Genomic DNA, 20,444 nt, shown 5'->3' with positions numbered 1-20,444 from the left:
GCTGTCCATTCATGCACTCCACAGACGCAGGGCACATCAAATGGACCGTGGAGTTTTAATCCGCTGCCTCGGAGGCTGCACAGAGAGATTTCCCTGTCTCTGCTCTCACAGCTCCAGGGTCTCAGCCTTGGACCTGGCCCCGCCTCTGCGCGTAGGTCGCCGGAGGGCGTCCGTTCTTCGCTCAGACAGGACGGGTTTAAAGGAGCCGCTGATTCGGGGGCTCTGGCTCACTCAGGCAGAGGGGAGGGAGGGGAATGCCCTCTCCTCGCGCACCAGGCAACAAAAGGGAAAAAAGTCTCTTGCCTCTCTGGTAGCTCCAGACCCTTTCCCCAGACTCCCTCCGGGCTAGCACTAACCCCTTCAGGGTCTCTTCCTGCCGCCAGCCCCAGACCTCTCCCTGCGCTCCGACTGAAAGCCGATACCCGAGCCTCAGCTCCCAGCCCCGCCCGCCCTGGCGGCCAAGCAAACAAGTCTCTCGGGCTGGTGTGTGCCTGAGGGCACCGATCCTCTGTGCCAAAATCTCTCTGCTTTGCCCTCCACACCCCTGTTGCTGTGCTCTCCTCCGCTACTCCGAAGCTTTCCCCCTCCGCCACCTGCAGTCTCCGCCCTCGAAGGGGCTTGTAGTGTGTAGAAACCTTCCCTCCTTCACGGCTCCCTCCCACTGGTGCAGGTCCCGTCCATATCCTATTGTCTCTGTTTATTCTTTTTTTCTTTTGACCTACCCAGGTATGTGGGGAGTTTCTTGCCTTGTGGGGGGTCTGAGGTCTTCTGTCAGCGTTCAGTAGGTGTTCTGTTGGAGTTGTTCCACGTGTAGATGAATTTCTGATGTATCTGTGGGGAGGAAGGTGATCTCCGCGTCTTACTCTTCCGCCATCTTCCTCCGGCCTCCGGGAATCCGGATATCTATTTTATACATATAAGTGTGCACATGTGAATCCCAGTCTCCCAATTCATCCCACCACCACCCTCACATGGCGTTCCCCCCTTGGTGTCCATATGTTTGTTCTCTACATCTGTGTCTCTATCTCTGCCCTGCAAACCTGTTCATCTGTACCATTTTTCTAGGTTCCACATATATGCATTAATATACAATATTTGTTTTTCTCTTTCTGACTTACTTCACTCTGTATGACAGTCTCTAGATCCATCAAGGTCTCTACAAATGACCCAATTTCATTCCTATGTATGGCTGAGTAAAATTCCATTGTATATATGTACCACATCTTTATCCATTCGTCTGTCTGTGGGCACTTAGGTTGCTTTCATTACCTGGCTATTGTAAATAGTGCTGCAATGAACATTGTGGTGAATGTGTCTTTTTGATTTATGGTTTTCTCTGGGTATATGCCCAGTAGTGGGATTGCTGGATTATATGGTAATTCTATTTTTAGTTTTTTAAGGAACCTCCATACTGTTCTCCATAGAGACTGCATCGATTTACATTCTGAACAATAGTGGAAGAAGGTTCCTTTTCTCCACACCCTCTCCAGCATTTGTTGTTTGTAGATTTTCTGATGATGCCCATTCTAACAGGTGTGACGTGATACCTCATTGTAGTTTCGATTTCCATTTCTCTAATAATTAGTGATATTGAGCAGATTTTCATGTGCGTCTTGGCCATCTCTATGTCTTCTTGGAATAAATGTCTATTTAGATCTTCTTCCATTTTTGTATTGGGTTGTTTGTCTTATTAATATTGAGCTGCATGAGCTGTTTATATATATTGGAGATTAATCATTTGTCCATTGATTCGTTTGCAAATATATTCTGTCATTCTGAGGGTTGTCTTTTCGTCTTGTTTGTAGTTTCCTTTGCTTTGCAAAAGCTTTTACGTTTCATTAGGTCCCAACTGATTAGCTTCTTTTTTTTATTTCATTACTATAGGAGGTGGATCAAAAATGATCTTGCTGTGATTTACGTCAGAGTATTCTTCGTAAGTTTTCCTCTCAGAGTTTTATACTGTCCAGTCTTACATTAAGGTCTCTAATCCATTTTGAATATATTTTTATGTATGGTGTTGGGGAGTGTTCTAATTTCATTCTTTTACATGTAGCTGTCCATATTTCCCAGCACCACTGATTGAAGAGAGTCTCATTTCTCCATTGTATATTCTTGCCTCCTTTGTCATAGATTAGTTGACAATAGGTGTGTAGCTTTATCCCTGGGCTTTCTTTTTTTTTTTCCTTTTACACGTTTATTGGAGTATAATTGCTTTACAATGGAGTGTTAGTTTCTGCTGTATAACAAAGTGAATCAGCTATACATATACAAATATCACCAGATCCCCTCCCTCTTGCATCTCCCTCCCACACTCCATAGCCCACCTCTTTATGTGGTCACAAAGCACCGAGCTGATCTCCCTGTTCTATGTGGCTGCTTCCCAGTAGCTATCGGTGTTACATGTGGTAATGTATTTATGTCCATGCCACTCTCTCACTTCGTCCCAGCCTACCCATCCCCCTTCCGGTGTCCTCAAGTCCTTTCTCTACATCTGTGTCCTTAATCCTGTCTTGCCACTAGGTTCTTCAAAATCTTTTTTGTTTCTTCTTTAGATTCCGTATATCTCTGTTAACATACAGTATTTGTTTTTCCCTTTCTGACTTACTTCACTGTGTAGGACAGATTCTAATCCATCCACCTCAGTACAAATAACTCAGTTTTGCTTCTTTTTATGGCTGAGTAATATTCCATTGTATATATGTGCCAGATCTTCTTTATCCACTCATCTGTTGATGGACACTTAGGTTGCTTCCATGTCCTGGCTGTTGTAAGTAGAGCTGCAATGAACATTTTTGTACATAACTCTTTTTGAATTATGGTTTTCGCAAGGCAAATGCCCAGTAGTTGGATTTTTGTGTTGTATGGTACTTCTGTTGTTAGTTATTTAAAGGAACGTCCGTACTGTTCTCCCTAGTGCCCATATCAATTTACATTCCCACCCACAGTGCAAGTGTGTTCCCTTTTCTCCAATAAAGGCCTCTCCAGCATTTATTGTTTTGTAGATTTTTTTGATGATTGCCACTCTGACTGCTGTGAGGTGATACCTCACGGTAGTTTTGATTTGCATTTCTCTAATGATTAGTGATGTTCAGCATCCTTTCATGTGTTTCTTGGTAATCTGTATATCTTCTTTGGAAAAATGTCTATTTAGGTCTTCTGCCCATTTTTGGATTGGGTTGTTTGTTTTTGTGATATTGAGCTACATGAGGAGCTTGTAAAGTTGGGAGATTAATCCTTTATCAATTGCTTCATTTGAAAATATTTTCTCCCATTCTGAGGGCTGTTTTTGCATCTTGTTTATGTTTTCCGGTACTGTGTAAAAGCTTTTAAGTTTCATTAGATCCCAATTGTTGCTTTCTGTTTTTATTTCCATTTCTCTAGGAGGTGGGTCAAAAAGGATCTTGCTGTGATTTATGTCATAGAGTGTTCTGCCTATGGTTTCCTCTAAGTGTTTTATAGTGTCTGGTCTTATATTTAGATCTCTAATCAATTTAGAGTTTATTTTTGTGTATGGTGTTATGGAGTGTTCTAATTTCATTATTTCATGTGTAGGGGTCCAGTTTTCCCAGCACCAATTCCTGAAGAGACTGTCTTTTCTGCATTGTATATCCTTAGCTCCTTTGTCATAGATGAGATAGCCATAGGTATGTAGGTTTATCTCTGGGCTTTCTGTCCTGTTCCATTGATCTGTGTTTATGTCAATCTGCATACACTTGATTCCATTATGGAGACATATAAATACATAGGTTTCAAGATTATTACCAGTCAGATATATTCCTTTTCAGTGAATAGGGTGTTTTGTGTTCAGTTCATTGAGAAAGGAGTAGGTATTGTCTATTATATATTTGGTATATGGAATGGTATCTGTGCTAATTTCAAACTCTGCTTTTACACAACACCCCACGTCACCTTTCCCCTTAAGGAGGCATAAGTGTGTTTTCTAAATGTGTAACTCTGTTCTCTTTTGAAATTCAGTTCATGTGTAGCCATGTTTATATTCCCTCTATAAGTGATATATTACAATAAGTTTCTTTTTCTGTGTGGCCCATTTCACTTAGCATCATCACACCTAAAGCCACTAATTATGCTGCTATTGTCCTTATGACATTGATTTTATCTCTGAGTGACATTCTATTGTATATAAGTACCACAACATCTTTATCCTTTTTTTTTCCTTTCCTGGGATATTTAAAGTGTACCGAAGTCGAGGTTCTTGTAAACAGAGCAGCGCTAAACTTTGGTGTGGCTGTGTTTTGTGGATTTTTAGTTTTCCCAAAGTACACGCCCATGAGTGGAAGTGTGCTATGCTCTGTGGCTCTGTTTTAGAAAACAACATACAGTTCTCCAGAGAGGCTGTTGGCAATTTACATCCTGTCCATCGGCATAACCAGGCTCCCTTTTCTCCATGGCCTGTCCTGTATTTGTGGTTTTTACACTATTTGTGGATGGCCCTTTTGACCGGAGGTAAGTGACACTTCTATGTAGTGTGGATTTGCAATTCCTGATGTCTTCCTTAGCCAAAAAAGGTGTATGCATTTTTTTCCCTAGTACATTCAAGAAAATACACATACTCCCTTTTCGGCCAAGGGCAACATTGTCGAAGTTCTGTCGCTTTTCATGTGCTTTAAAGACGACTCCAATCTACCTCTTGAAATCTGTTTCCTTCAATTCTGCCTTGCATTCACATCCTCTTCACTGCCTTACCTCAATATATTTCTGGATGATAGTTGTCCTTTATAACTCTGCAAGTTTGTGAATTGCTGTGCCCCTGATTTCTATTTTTCAACTCGCCTATTTGTGAGCTGGCTGCAATACCGCAGGATGGCTTTAGGCCCTAGTCTGCTTCCGGGGCTGCAGGCTGAGCCTTTGGTTAATTCTTCTTCCTGATGGGAAACTAGAGTGACATGTGCCCATCCAAACACCTACAGTTAATCTCTCATTTGTTTCCCCTCTTCCTGTTCATCCTCTGCACAATTTGCAAACTGTGCATAACAGGAGGGTAAAGGCGCTGACACTCCAAGTGGGGAGATTTTTAGTAATGCAGATGGAATGACGAAGCAGAGCACGATGAAAGGAAAAATGAGGTACCTTTAAGAAAACATTCCCGATTACACAGTGTACCATCCACTGGGTTACCCATGCATGTTTTAACTGTAGGAAGATTCCCTTAAACCTGGAGAGTTGGGGCCACTAGAATGGGTAGCACACAGTATTGCTCTAAGTGGTGTTCTTTAGCTCACACAACCTCAGCAATCTTGTCAGACCCAAGTGTCCAGTCTTATGTCTCATCCAGCTGTGGGTGTAAAGGTGGTCAATCCAGGTTGCATCACAGGCCCTGATTGTAATTTTTAAGACTTTCTCTCTGTTTCGCTGTTTTTGCATTTTGCTTTTGAAATTTATTTTTATAAGGGGATTTAGCTGAATTTCAGTTCTGTGTTCATGCCGTTATACACACACATGAATCCTTTATGGAGACATGAGAATACATACATTTTAAAATTCTTAGAGTCAAATATATTCCTCTGCAATGAATAGGGGGTGTTGAGTCCAGTTCATTGTGCTGAGAGTAGGTGTTGTCTATTACATACTTGGTTTATGTAATGGTATGTGTGCTAATTTATGACTGTGCATTTATGCATCACCCCACCTCGCCTTTCCCCTTAAGCAGGCAGAAGATTGTATTCTAAATGTGTGACGCTGTTCTGTTTGTAATTTAGTTCATCTGTAGCCATGTTTACAGGAACTTCATAAGTGATATCTTATGATAAGTTTCTTTTTCTCTGTGAATTATTTCACTTAGAATCATCGTACCTGAATCCACCCGTTTTGCTGCTACTGGCCTTATGACATTGATTTCATGGCTGAGGGATATGCCATCGTACGTAAGTACCACAATTTCTTGAACCATTTTTGTCTTTCCTGGGATAATTAAGCTGTACCCAAGTTGAGGTTCTTCTAAGCAGTGCAGCCATAAAATTTGGGGTGGTTCTGTGTTATTGATTTTCAATTATCCCAAGGTATGTTCCCTAGACTGCAAGTGTCCTTGCCTCTGTAGCTCTCTTCTTTATTTGTTTTAGGGAAAACAGTGCACTCCTCCAGAGAGGCAGTTGGCAATTTACATCCAGCCCATGAGCATAACAAGGCTCCGTGTTCTCCAGGGCATGTCTTGCCTTTCTGGTTTTTACACATTTTGCAGATGTCCCTTTTGACCGGTGGGAAGTGATACTTCTTTGTCGTGCAGATTTGCATTGCCTGCTTGCTTGCTGGGCCAAAAAGGGTGTATGCGTTTTTTCCTGAATATATTCAGGAGAAAACGCATACGCCCTTTTTGGCGAAGTGCATCATTGTTGAAGTTGTGCCCCTCTTCCTGTGCTTTAAAGGCGATTCCAATGTACCTCTTGAAATCTGTTTCCTGCTATTCTGCCTCGTTTTCAAGTCTGCCTCGTTGCCTTCCATCAACAGATTATTGGACGATAGTTGTCCTTTATTATTCTGCCAGTTTGTGAGTTGCTGTGCCCCTGAGGTCCATTTTTCAACTCGTTTTTTGTGAGCTGACCGCAAGTCCAAAATTTTGGTTCAGTACCTATACTGGTTCCCAGGGGGTCTCTGAGACTTTGGTTAATTCTTCTTCCTGCCGGGAAATTAGAGTGATATGTGCCGGTCCAAATGCGTCACAGCTACTCTCTCATTGGTTCTCCCTCTTTCCTTTCATCCTCTGCCAAATTTGCAACCTGTGCGAACTAGGAGATTAATGGGGTTGTCTCTCAAAGTTGGGAGACTGATAGTAAAGCAGTTGGAAAGTCAAACCGGAGCACCAGGAGAGGGACTATTAGTTGAGTTTTAGAAACCTTTCGTATACACTGTGGTTCCATTTTCTAGGTTTTCCGTACATGTTATAGCTGGAGTAATATTCCCTTTAACCTGGAGAGTTGGGACCCATGGAATGTGTGCCACACATTATTGCTTTAAAGAGTCTGCATTTGCTCACCCAATCTCACCAATCCTCTCAGTCCCAACTGTCCAGCCTTATGCCACATCAAGCTGTCGTTGTAGATAGCATCATTCCAGATTTCATCAGAGCACCTGAAGGAATTGTAAAGAATTTCCCTGTTTTTTTGTTTTATTTTTGAAATTCATTTTTATAGTGTGTTTGAGCTGATTCTCACTCCCATGTTTGTGCCAGTCTAGACTCACTTGTTTCCCTTACGGAGACCTATCAATACATAGGTTTAAGATTCTTACTAGTCAGATATATTCCTCTGCGTGACATATAGGGTTTTGAGTCCCTTTCCCTCAGGAAGGTGTAGGTCTTGTATATTCCGTAGTTGGTTTTTGGAACGGTACCTGTCCTAATATGAAGCTCTGGTTTTATGCAACACCACACCTATCCTTCCCCCTTAAGCAGGCATAAGAGTGTTTTCTAAATGTGAGACTCTCTTCTCTTTCCTAACTCAGTTCATGTGTAACCATGTTTAAAGGACCTTCATAAGTGATATCTTATGATAAATTTCTTTTTCTCTGTGACTTATTTCACTTAGGGTCATCGTACCTGAATCCACTCACTTTGCTGCTACTGGCCTTATGACATTGATTTCATGGCTGAGGGATATTCCGTCGTACGTAAGTACCACAATTTCTTGAACCATTTTTGTCTTTCCTGGGATATTTAAGGTGTACCCAAGTTGAGGTTCTTGTGTGCAGTGCAGCCATAAATTTTGGGGTGGCTCTGTCTTATTTATATTCAGTTTTCCTAAAGTATATTCCCTAGCCTGGAAGTGCCCTTGGCTCTGTAGCTCTGTTGTTTACTTGTTTTAGGGAACACAATGCACTCCTCCAGAGAGCCAGTGGGCAATATACATCCCGCCCATCAGCATAAAAATGCTCCCTGTTCTCCTGGGCCTGCCTTGCCTTTCTGGTTTTTACACATTTGGCAGATATCCCTTTTCACCGGTGGGAAGTGATACTTGTTTGTAGTGCAGATTTGCATTGCCCACTTGCTTGCTTGGACAAAACGGGCGTATGCATTCTCTACTGAATATATTCAGGAGAAAACGCATACGCCATTTTTGGCCAAGTGCATCATTGTCGAAGTTGTGCCACTCTTTCTGTGCTTTAAAGGTGATTCCAAAGGACCTCTTTAAATCTGTTTCCTACTACTCTGCCTCATTTTCAAGTCCGCCTCATTGCCTTCCCTCAACAGATTTTTGGACGATAGTTGTCTTTTATTACTCTGCCTGTATGTGAATTGCTGTGCCCCTGACCTCCATTTTTCAACTCGTTTTTTGTGAGCTGACCGCAAGTCCAAAATTTTGGTTCAAGACCTATACTTGCTCACGGCGGGTGGCTGAGACATTGGTTAATTCTTCTTCCTGCCGGATAATTAGAGTGACATGTGCCCGTCCAAATGCCTAACAGCTACTCCCTCATTGGTTCTCACTCTTCCCTTTCATCCTCTGCAAATTTGGAAACCTGTGTGAACAAGGAGGTTAAAGGGGCTGTCTGTCCAGGTTGGGAGATTGATAGTAAAGCAGTTGGAAAGTCAAACCAGAGCACCAGGAGAGGGACTATTAGTTGAGTTTTAGAAACCTTTCGTATTCACAGTGGGTCCATTCTCTTGGTTTCCCGTACATGTTATAGATGTAGTAATATACCCTTCAAAGTGGAGAGTTGAGACCCATGGAATGGGTGCCACGCATTATTGCTTTAAATGGTCTGAATTTGCTCAGCCAATCTCACCAATCCTCTCTGTCCCAAGTGTCCAGCCTTATGCCACTTCCAGCTGTCCTTGTAGATAGGGTCATTCCAGTTTCATCAGAGCCCCTGAAGCAATTGTAAAGAATTTCTCTGTTTTTTAGTTTTGTTTTTGAAATTCCTTTTATAGTAGGTTTGAGATGATTCTCAGAGCCATGTTTAGGCCAGTCTAGACACACTTGATTCCCTTTAGGAGACATATCAATAAATAGGTTTTAAGATTCTTACTAGTCAGATATATTCCTCTGCGGGAAATATGGTGTTTTGAGCACCTTTCACTGAGGAAAGGGTAGGTCTTGTCTATTCCGTATTTGATTTTTGGAATGTACCTGTACTAATATCAAACTCTGATTTAATGCAACACCCCACCTCTCCTTTCCCCTTAAGCAGGCATAAGAATATTTTCAACATGTGAGACTCTGTTCTCTTTCCTAACTCTGTTCATGTGTAACCATGTTTCCAGGATCTTCATAAGTGATATCTTATGATAAGTTTCTTTATCTCTGTGACCTAATTCACTTAGATTCATCGCAACTGAATCCACTCATTTTGCTGCTACTGACCTTATGACATTGACTTCTTGGATGAGGGATATTCCATCGTACGTAAGTACCACAATTTCTTGAACCATTTTTGTCTTTCCTGAGATATTTAAAGTGTACCCAAGTTGAGGTTCTTGTAAGCAGTGCAGCCCTACATTTTGGGGTGGCTCTGTCTTATTCATTTTAAGTTTTCACAATGTATATTCCCTAGACTGGAAGTGTCCTTGGCTCTGTAGCTCTGTTGTTTACTTGTTTTAGGGAACACACTGCACTCCGCCAGAGAAGCAGTTGGCAATTTACATCCTGCCCATCAGCATAACTAGGCTCCCTGTTCTCCAGGGCCTGTCTTGCCTTTCTGGTTTTTACACATTTTGCGGATGTCCCTTTTGACCAGTGGGAAGTGATACTACTTTGTAGTGCAGATTTGCATTGCCTGCTTGCTTTCTTGGCCAATACAGGCGTATGCGTTTTCTCCTAAATATATTGAGGAGAAAACGCATACGCCCTTATTGACCAAGTGCATCATTTTCGAAGTTGTGCCCCTCTTCCTGTGCTTTAAAGGCGATTCCAATGTACCTCTTGAAATCTGTTTCCTGCTATTCTGGCTCAATTTCATTTCCGCCTCGTTGCATTCCCTCAACAGATTTTTGGCTGATAGTTGTCCTTTATTACTCTGCCAGTTTGTGTATTGCTGTGCCCCGGAGCTCCATTTTTCAACTCTTTTTTTGTGAGCTGACCACAAGTCCAAATTTTGGTTCAGAACCTATACTGGTTCCCGGTGGGTGGCTGAGACTTTGGTTAATTCTTCTTCCTGCGTGGAAATTAGAGTGACATATGCCCGTCCAAATGCCTAACAGCTACTCTCTCATTGGTTCTCCCTCTTCACTTTCATCCTCTGCCAAATTGGCAACCTACGCGAACCAGGAGGTGAATGGTGCTGTCCATCCAAGTTGGGAGATTGATAGTAAAGCAGTTGGAAAGTCAAACCGGAGCACTAGGAGAGGGACTATTAGTTGAGTTTCAGAAACCTTTCATATTCACAGTGTGTCAATTCTCTAGGTTTTCAGTACATGTTATAGCTGTTGTAATATTCCCTTCAACCTGGAGAGTAGGGACCCTTGGAATGTGTGCCACGCATTATTGCTTTAAATGGTCTGCATTTGCTCACCGAATCTCACCAATCCTCTCAGTCCCAAGTGTCCAGCCTTATGCCACATCCAGCTGTCGTTGTAGATAGGGTCATTGCAGGTTTCATCAGAGCCCCTGAAGGAATTGTAAAGAATTTCCCTGTTTTTTTGTTTTGTTTTTGAAATTCATTTTTATGGTGGGTTTGAGCTGATTCTCACTGCAATCTTTATGCCAGGCTAGACACACTTGATTCCTTTACGGAGACATATCAATACATAGGTTTTATGATTCGTACTAGTCAGATATATTCCTCTGCGGGAAATATGGGGTTTTGAGTCCCTTCACTGAGGAAAGTGTAGGTCTTTTCTATTCCGTAGTTGGTTTTGGAATGGTACCTGTACGAATATCAAACTCTGGTTTTATGCATCACCCCACCTCTCCTTCCCCATTAAGCAAGCATAAGGGTGTTTTCTAAATGTGAGACTCTGTTCTCTTTCCTAACTCAGTTCATGTGTAGCCATGTTTACTTTTCCTTCATAAGTGATATCTCATGTCAGAATGCTCCATGGCTCTTGTCATCATAATGCTCCATGATGCTCGTCATCACAATTATCCATGGTCTTCTCATCACAATGCTCCACGGTCTTGCCATCACATTGCTCCATGCCCTGATCATCACAATGCTCCTTTACCTTTGTCATCACAATCGTCAATGTTACGTGGCATCACAATGCTCCATGTAATTGGCATCACAATGGACCATGACATATGTCATCACAATGCTCCCTGACACCTGTCTTCACTATAATCCTTGATGTTGTCATCACAATGTTCCATGCTCTTGTCATCACAATGCACCATGCCCACTGTCATCACAATAATCCATGAAACTTGTCAGACCAATGCTCCATGCCCCTGTCATCACAATGCTCCATGCCCTTGACATCCCAATGCTCCATGACCCCTGTCATCACAATGCTCCACGACTCCATTCATCACAATGCTTCATGATCTTTCTCATCACAATGGTCAATGCCCTCCTCATCACAAGGCTCTTTGACCTTTGTCACCACAATGCTCCATGAACTTTTCATCACAATGCTCCATGACCATTGTCATCACAATGCTCCATGCCTTTTTCAGCACAATACTCAATGACACTTGTCATCACAATGCTCTATGCACTTGGCAGCAAAATGCTCCACCAGCTTGTCATCACATTGCTCCATGCACTTCTCATCAAAATGCTCTGTCACAACTGATATCACAATGTTCCATCACTAGTCATCACAATACTCCCTCACCCTTGTCATCACAATGTTCCATGACCGTTGTCATCACAATACTACATGCCCTTATCATCACAGTGCTCCATGACACCTGAAATCACAATGCTCCATAACCCATGTCATCAAAATGCTTAATGACCTTTTTCATCACAATGCTCCATGACCCCTTACCTCACAATGCTCCATAACTCATGTCATCAAAATGCTCCATGACCTTTGTCATCACAAAGCTCCATGACACTTGGCATCACAATGCTCCATGTCATTGTCATCACAGTGCTCCATGAACACTCTCATCACATTTCTCCACGCCCTTGTCATCACAAATCTCCATGACGCTTGTCATCACAATGCTCGATGCCCTTCTCATAACGATGCTCCATGCCCTTGTCATTACAGTCCTCCATGAACCCTGTACCACAGTGTTCCGGGCCCTTGTCATCACAATGCGCCAGGCCCACTCTCCTCATAATAATCCATGAAACTTTTCAGACCAATGCCCCATGGCCTTGTCATCACATTGCTCCATTACCCCTGTCATAACAATGCTCCATGACCCCTGTCATCACAATGTTCCACAGACTTGTCATCACAAGGCTCCATGACACTTGTTATCACAAGGCTCCAAGACCCTTGTAATCACAATGCTCCGTGTCCTTGTCATCACAAAGCTCCATGATGCATGTCATCAGAATGCTTGATGGCCTTCTCATCACAATGCTTCATGCACTTGTCATCACAATGCTCGAAGACCCCTGTAATCACAATGCTCCATGCCCATTTTCATCAGAATGCTCCATGAGATTTGTCATCACAAGGCTGCATGTATTTCTCATCACAATGCTCCAGGACCTTGTCATCACAATGCTCCATTCCCTTGTCATCACAATGATCCATGATTCCTGTCATCACAATACTCCATGAACATTTTCAGCCCAATGTTCCATGACATTCTCATCACAATGCTCCATGACACCAGAAATCACAATGCTCCTTGACCACTGTCATCAAAGTGCTCCATGACCCCTGACAACACAATGATCTGGGACTCTTGTCATCAAAATGCTCCATGACACTTGACATCACAATGATCCATACCCTTGTCATCCCAATGCTCCATGACCCCGTAATCACAATGCTCCGTGATGCTTGTCATCACAGTGCTCCATGACACCTGCCATCACAATGCTACATGCTTTTATCATCAAAATTCTCCATGACATTGTGATCAAAATGCTCAATGCCCTTCTCATCACAATGCACCACGACCTTGTCATCAAAATACTACATGACATATGTCACCACATAGCTGCATGACCATTGGCATCACAATGCTCCATGTTCCTTTATATCAAATTATCCATGACCCCTGTCATCACAATGCTCCCAACCCTTGTAATCACAATGTTCCATAACACTTGTCATCACAACGCTCCATGATGCCTGTCATCACAATGCTCCATGAACTTTGTCATCACAATGCTCAATACACTTCTCATCACAATGCTCCCTGACACTTGTCATCAGTATGCTCCTTGAACACTGTCATGACAAGGCTCCATGCCTTTTTCATCACAATTCTTCATGCCCCTTTTCATCTAAATGCTCCATGAACCCTGTCATCACAATGCTCCATGCCCATCATCATAATAATTCATGCTTTTGTCATCACAATGAAATCAAAATGCTCCATGACCTCTGTCATCACAATGCGCCAAACCCTTTTGATCACAATGTTGCATAGCACTTGTTATCACAATGCCCCATGACGCAAGTCATCACAATTATGCAAGGTCTTCTCATCACAATGCTCCATGACATTTGTCACCACAATGCTCAATACACTTGTCATCACAATGCTCCCTGACACTTGTCATCAGTATACTCCTTGAACGCTGTCATGACAAGGATCCATGCCTTTTTCATCACAATGATCCATTCCCTTTTCATCACAATGTTCCAAGACCCCTGTTATCAAAATGCTCCATGACTCCCATCATCACAATGCTTCATGACATTTGTCATCTCAAAGGTCCATGACCTCGTCACACAAAGCTCTGTGACATTTGTCACCACAATGCTCCATGAAATTTTATCACAATGCTCTGTGACCCTTGTCATCACAAAGCTCCATGCCTTTGTCAGCACAATGCTCCATGACCCTTGTCATCACAATGCTCAATGCGCGTGTCAGCACAATGCTCAATAACCCATGTCATCACAATGCTCCACATATTTGTCATCAAAATGTTCCGTAAAACTTGTCATCACAATGCTCCATGCACTTCTCATCAAAATGCTCTCTCACCACTGATATCACAATGTTCCATCAATAGTCATCACAATACTCCCTCACCTCTGTCATCACAATGTTCCATGACCCCTGTCATCACAATGATACATGCCCTTATCATCGCAATGCTCCATGACACCTGACATCACAATGTTCCATAACTCCTGTAACCAAAATGCTCCATGACCCTTTTCATCACAAAGCTCCATGACCCCTGACATCACAATGTTCTATAACAGCTGTCATCAAAATGTTCCATGACCCTTTTCATCAAATTGCTCCATGAACCTGTCATCACAATGCCCCCTGCTCTTCTCATCACAATGCACCTCGCCCTTGTCATCAAAATGCTCCATTATATTTGTCATCACAAATCTCCATGACCCTTGGCATCACATTGCTCCATTCCATTGTCATCACAATGCTCCATGAACCCTCTCATCACATTGCTCCATGCACTTGTCATCCCAAATTTCCATGACGCTTGTCATCACAATGCTCGATGCCCTTCTCATCACAATGCTCCATGTACTTGTCATTACGATCCTGCATGATCTATGTATCACCGTGTTCCGTGCCCTTGTCATCACAAAGCTCCATGCCCACTCTCATCACAATAATCCATGAAACTTTTCAGACCAATGCCACATGCCCTTGTCATCACAATGCTCCATTACCCCTGTCATAACAATGCTCCATGACACCTGCCATCACAAGGTTCCACGGCCTTGTCATCACAAGCCTCCATGACCCTTGTCATCACAATTCTCCAAGACCCCTGTAATCACAATGCTCCATGCCCTTGTCATCACAATGCTCCAACAGCCCTGTAATCACAATGCTCCATGCCCCTTTTCATCTCAATGCTCCATGAACCCTGTCATCACAATGCACCGTGCCCATCACCATAATATTTCATGCTATTGTCATCACAATGAAATCAAAATGCTCAATGACCTCTGTCATCACAATGCACCAAACCCTTCTGATCACAATGTTCCATAACACTTGTCATCACAATGCCCCATGAGGCTGGTCATCACAATTATCCATGGTCTTCTCATCACAATGCTCCATGATATTTGTCATCACAATGCTCAATACACTTATCATCACAATGCTCCCTGAAAGTTGTCATCAGTATGCTCCTTGAACCCTGTCATGACAAGGCTCCATGCATTTTTCATCACAATGATCCATTCCCTTCTCATGACAATGCTCCAAGACCCCTGTAATCACAATGCTCCATGTCCTTGTCATCACAAAGCTCCATGACGCATGTCATCAGAATGCTCCATTGCCTTCTCATCACAATGCTCCATGCCCTTGTCATCACAATGCTTCCAAATCCTTGTAATCACAATGCTCCATGCACCATTTCATCAGAATGTGCCATGACCCTTTTCATCAAAATGCTTCATGACCCCTGACATCACAATATTCCATTACCCCTGTAATCAAAATGTTCCTTGACACTTCATCAATTTGCTCCATGACTGTGTCATCACAATGCTCCCTGCCCTTCTCATCACAATGCACCATGACCTTGTCATCAAAATGCTCCATGACTTTGTCATCCCAAAGCTCCATGACACTTGGCATCACAATGCTCCATGCCATTTCATCAAAATGCTACATGAAACCTCCCATCACATTGCTCCATGACGCTTGTCATCACTATGATCGATACTCTTCTCATCAAAATGCTCCATGCCCTTGTCATCACAATGCTCCAAGACCCCTGTAATCACAATGCTCCATGACCCTATTCATCAGAATGCTCCATGAGACTTGTCATCACAAGTTTCCAATGTCTTCCCATCACACTGCTCCAGGACCTTGTCATCACAATGCTCCATTCCCTTGTCATCACAATGCTCATTGACAACTGTCATCACAATACTCCATGAACATTTTCAGCCCAATGCTCCATGACTTTCTCATCACAATGCTCCATGAACCTTGTCATCACAATGCTCCCTGACACCTGTCTTCACAATACTTTATGACCTTGTCATCACAATGCGCAATGACCACTGTCATCACAATAATCCATAAAACTTCTCAGAGCAATGCTCTATGCCCCTGTCATCACAATGCTCCATGCCCTTGTCATCACAGTGCTCCATGATCCCTGCCATCACAATGCTCTTGACTCCAGTCATAACAATGATTCATGACCTTTGTCATCACAATGGTCCATGCCCTCGTCATCAGAAGTCTCTGTCACCTTTGTCACCACAATGCTCCATGAACTTTTCATCACAATGCTCCGTGACCCTTGTCATCACAATGCTGCATGCGCTAGTCAGCACAATGCTCCATAACACATGTCATAACAATGCACCACGCGCCTGTCATCACAATGCTCCACAACCTTGTCATCACAACGCTCCATAAACCTTGTCATCACAATGCTCCATACACTTCTCATGAAAATGCTCTCTCACCACTGATATCACAATGTTCCATCACTAGTCATCACAATACTCCCTTACCCCTGTCATCACATTGTTCTATAACCCCTTTAATCACAATGCTACATGCCCTAATCATCACAATGTTCGATGAACCATGACATAAAAATGTTCCATATCCCCGTCATCAAAATGCTCCATGACCCTTTTCATCACAATGCTCCATGACCTGTGACATCACAGTGTTCCATAACCACTGTCATCAAAATTTTCGATGACATTTTTCATCAAATTGCTCCATGACCCTGTCATCACAATGCACCCTGCCCTACTCATCACAATGCACCACGCACTTGTCAACAAAATGCTCCATGACCTTTGTCATCACAAAGCTCCATGACCCTTGGCATCACAATGCTCCATGCCAATGTCATCACAATGCTTCCTGAAGCCTCTCATCACATTGCTTCCATGTCCTTGTCATCACAAAGCTCCATGATGCTTGTCATCAAAATGCTCGATGCCCTTCTCATCACAATGCTCCATGCCCTTGTCATTACAATCCTCCATGACCCATGTATCACAGTTTTCCATGCCCTTGTCATCACAATGCTCCATGCCCACTCTGATCACAATAATCCATGAAACTTTTCCAACCAATGCTCCATACACTTGTAATCACAATGCTCCATTACCCCTGTCATAACAATGCTCCATGAGCCCTGCCATCAAAATGTTCCACGGCCTTGTCATCACAAGGCTCCATAACCCTTGTCATCACAATGATCCAAGAACCCTGTAATCACAATGCTCCATGCCTTTGTCATCACAAAGCTCCATGACGCATGCCATCAGAATGCTCCATGGCTTTCTCATCACAATGCTCTATACCCTTGCAATCACAATACTCCATTACCCCTGTCATAACAATGCTCCATGACCACTGTCATCACGATGTTCCACAGCCTTGTCATCACAAGGATCCATGACACTTGTCATCACAATGCACCATGCCCATCATCAAGATGCTTCATGCTATTGTCAACACTATGAAATCAAAATGCTCCAAGACCTGTGTAATCACAATGCTCCAAACACTTGTGATCATGATATTACATAACACTTGTCATCACAACGCCCCATGATGCTCGTCATCACAATTATCCATGGTCTTCTCATCACAAAGCTCCATGACATTTGTCATCACAATGCTCAATACTCATGTCATCACAATGCTCCCTGACACTTGTCGTCACTATGCTCCTTGAACCCTGTCATGACAAGGCTCCATTCCTTTTTCATCACAATGATCCACGCCCTTTTCTTCACAATGCTCCAAGACCCCTGTAATCACAATGCTACATGACCTTGTCATCACAATGCTCCATGCGCTTGTCATCAAAATACTCCATTCCCATTGTCATCAATATGCTCCATGAACCTTGGGTTCACATTGCTTCATGCCATGTCATCACAATGCTCCATGCTACTTGAAATGAAAATGATCCATGACCTCTGTCATCACAATGCTCCAAACCCTTGTGATCACAATGTTCCATAACACTTGTCATCACAACGCTCCATGATGCCTGTCATCACAATGCTCCATGACCATTGTCATCACAATGCTCAATACACTTGTCATCACAATGCTCCCTGACACTTGACGTCAGAATGATCCTTGAACCCTGTCATGAAAAGGTTCCATGCCTTTTTCATCACAATGCTCCATGCCTTTTTCATCACAATGCTCCATGCCATTTTCATCACAATACTCCACAAACTTGTCATCAGAATGCTCCATGACCCTTGTTATCACAATGATCCATGACACCTGTCATCACTATTCTCCATGCCCCGTGTCATTACAGTGCTCGATGACACTCGTCATCAAAATGCTCCATGGTCTTGCCATCACAATGCTCCACGGACTTGCCATCACAAGGCTCCATGCCCTGGACATGACAATGCTCCATGTCCCTTGTCATCACAATGCTCCATGACACTTCTCATCACCATGATACATGCTCTTGTCATCACAATCCTCCATGACACTTGGCATCACAGTGCTCCATGCCATTGTCATCACAATGGACCATGACATATGCCATAACAATGCTCCCTGACACCTGTCTGCACAATACGCCATGACCTTGTCATAACAATGCTCCATGCCCTTGTCATCACAATGCTCCATGGCGTTGTCGTCACAATGCACCATGCGCACACTCATCACAATAATCCATGAAAGTTTTCAGACCAATTCTCCATGCCCCTATCATCACAATGCTCCATGCCATTGTCATCACAATGCACCATGAACCCTGTCATCACAATGCTCCGTGACTCCAGTCATCACAGTGCTTCATGATCTTTGTCATCACAGTGGTCCATGCCCTCGTCATCACAAGTCTCTGTGACCTTTGTCACCACAGTCCTCCATGAACTTTTCATCAAAATGCTCTGTGACATTTGTCATCACAGTGCTCCATGCCTTTGTCAGAACAGTGCTCCATGACCCTTGTCATCACAATGCTCCATGCGCTTGTCAGCACAATGCTCCATGACCCTTGTCATCACAATGTGCCACACGCTTTTCATCACAATAAATCACAACCCTGTCATCACAATGCTCCATAAAACTTGTCATCACAATGCTCCATGCACTTCTCATCAAAATGCTCTCTCACCACTGATATCACAATGTTCCATCACTAGTCATCACAATACTTCCTCACCCCTGTCATCACAATGTTCCAGGACCCCGTCATCACAATGCTACATGCAATTATCATCACAATGCTCCATGACGCCTGATATCACAATGTTCCATAACCCCTGTCATCAAAATGCTCCATGACCCTTTTCATCACATAGCTCCATGACCCCTCACATCACAGTGTTCCATATCCCCTCTCATCAAAATGTTCCATGATCCTTTTCATCAAATTGCTCCAAGACCCTGTCATCACAATGCTCCCTGCCCTTTTCATCACAATGCACAACGCACTTGTCATCAAAATGCTCCATTACATTTGTCATCAAAAAGCTCCATGACCATTGGCATCACAATCCTCCATGCCATTGTCATCACAATGCTCCATGAACCCTCTCATCACATTGCTCCATGCCCTTGTCATCACAAAGCTCCATGACGCTTGTCATCACAATGCTCGATGACCTTCTCATCACAATGTTCCATGCCCTTTTCATTACAATCATCCATGACCCATGTATCACAGTGTTCCTTGCCCTTGTCATCACAATGCTCCAGGCCCACTCTCATCACAATAATCCATGAAACTTTTCAGACCAATGCTCTATGCCCTTCTCATCACAAATCTCCATTACCCCTGTCATAACAATGCTCCATGACACCTGCCATCACAGTGTTCCACAACCTTGTCATCACAATGCTCCCTGACACTTGTCATCACAATGCTCCAAGACCCTGTAATCACAATGCTCCATGCCATTGTCATCACAAAGCTCCATTATGCATTTCATCAGAATGCTCCATGGTCTTCTCATCACAATGCTCCATGCCCTTGTCATCACAATGCTCCAAGACCCCTGTAATCACAGTGTTCCATGCCCCTTTTCATCACAATGCTCCATGAACCCTGTCATCACAATGATCCATGCCCATCATAATGCTTCATGCTATTGTCATCACAATGAAATCATAATGCTCCATGACCTCTGTCATCACAATGCTCCAAACCGTTGTGATCACAATGTTCATAACACTTGTCACACAACACCCCATGACACTCGTCATCGCAATTATCCATGGTCTTCTCATCACAATGCTCCATGACATTTGTCATCACAATGCTCAGTACACTGGTCATCACAATGCTCCCAGGCCCTTGTCATCAGTATGATCCTTGAACCCTGTCGTTACAAGGCTCCATAACTTTTTCATCACAATGATCCATGCCCTTTTCATCACATTGCTCCAAGACCCCTGTAATCACAATGCTCCATGCCCTGGTCTTCACAAAGCTTCATTACGCATGTC

The sequence above is a fragment of the Hyperoodon ampullatus genome (genome assembly GCF_949752795.1).
Source record: "Hyperoodon ampullatus genome assembly, chromosome: 7".
NCBI lineage: Eukaryota > Metazoa > Chordata > Mammalia > Artiodactyla > Ziphiidae > Hyperoodon > Hyperoodon ampullatus.
This window is presented reverse-complemented; position numbering follows the sequence as displayed.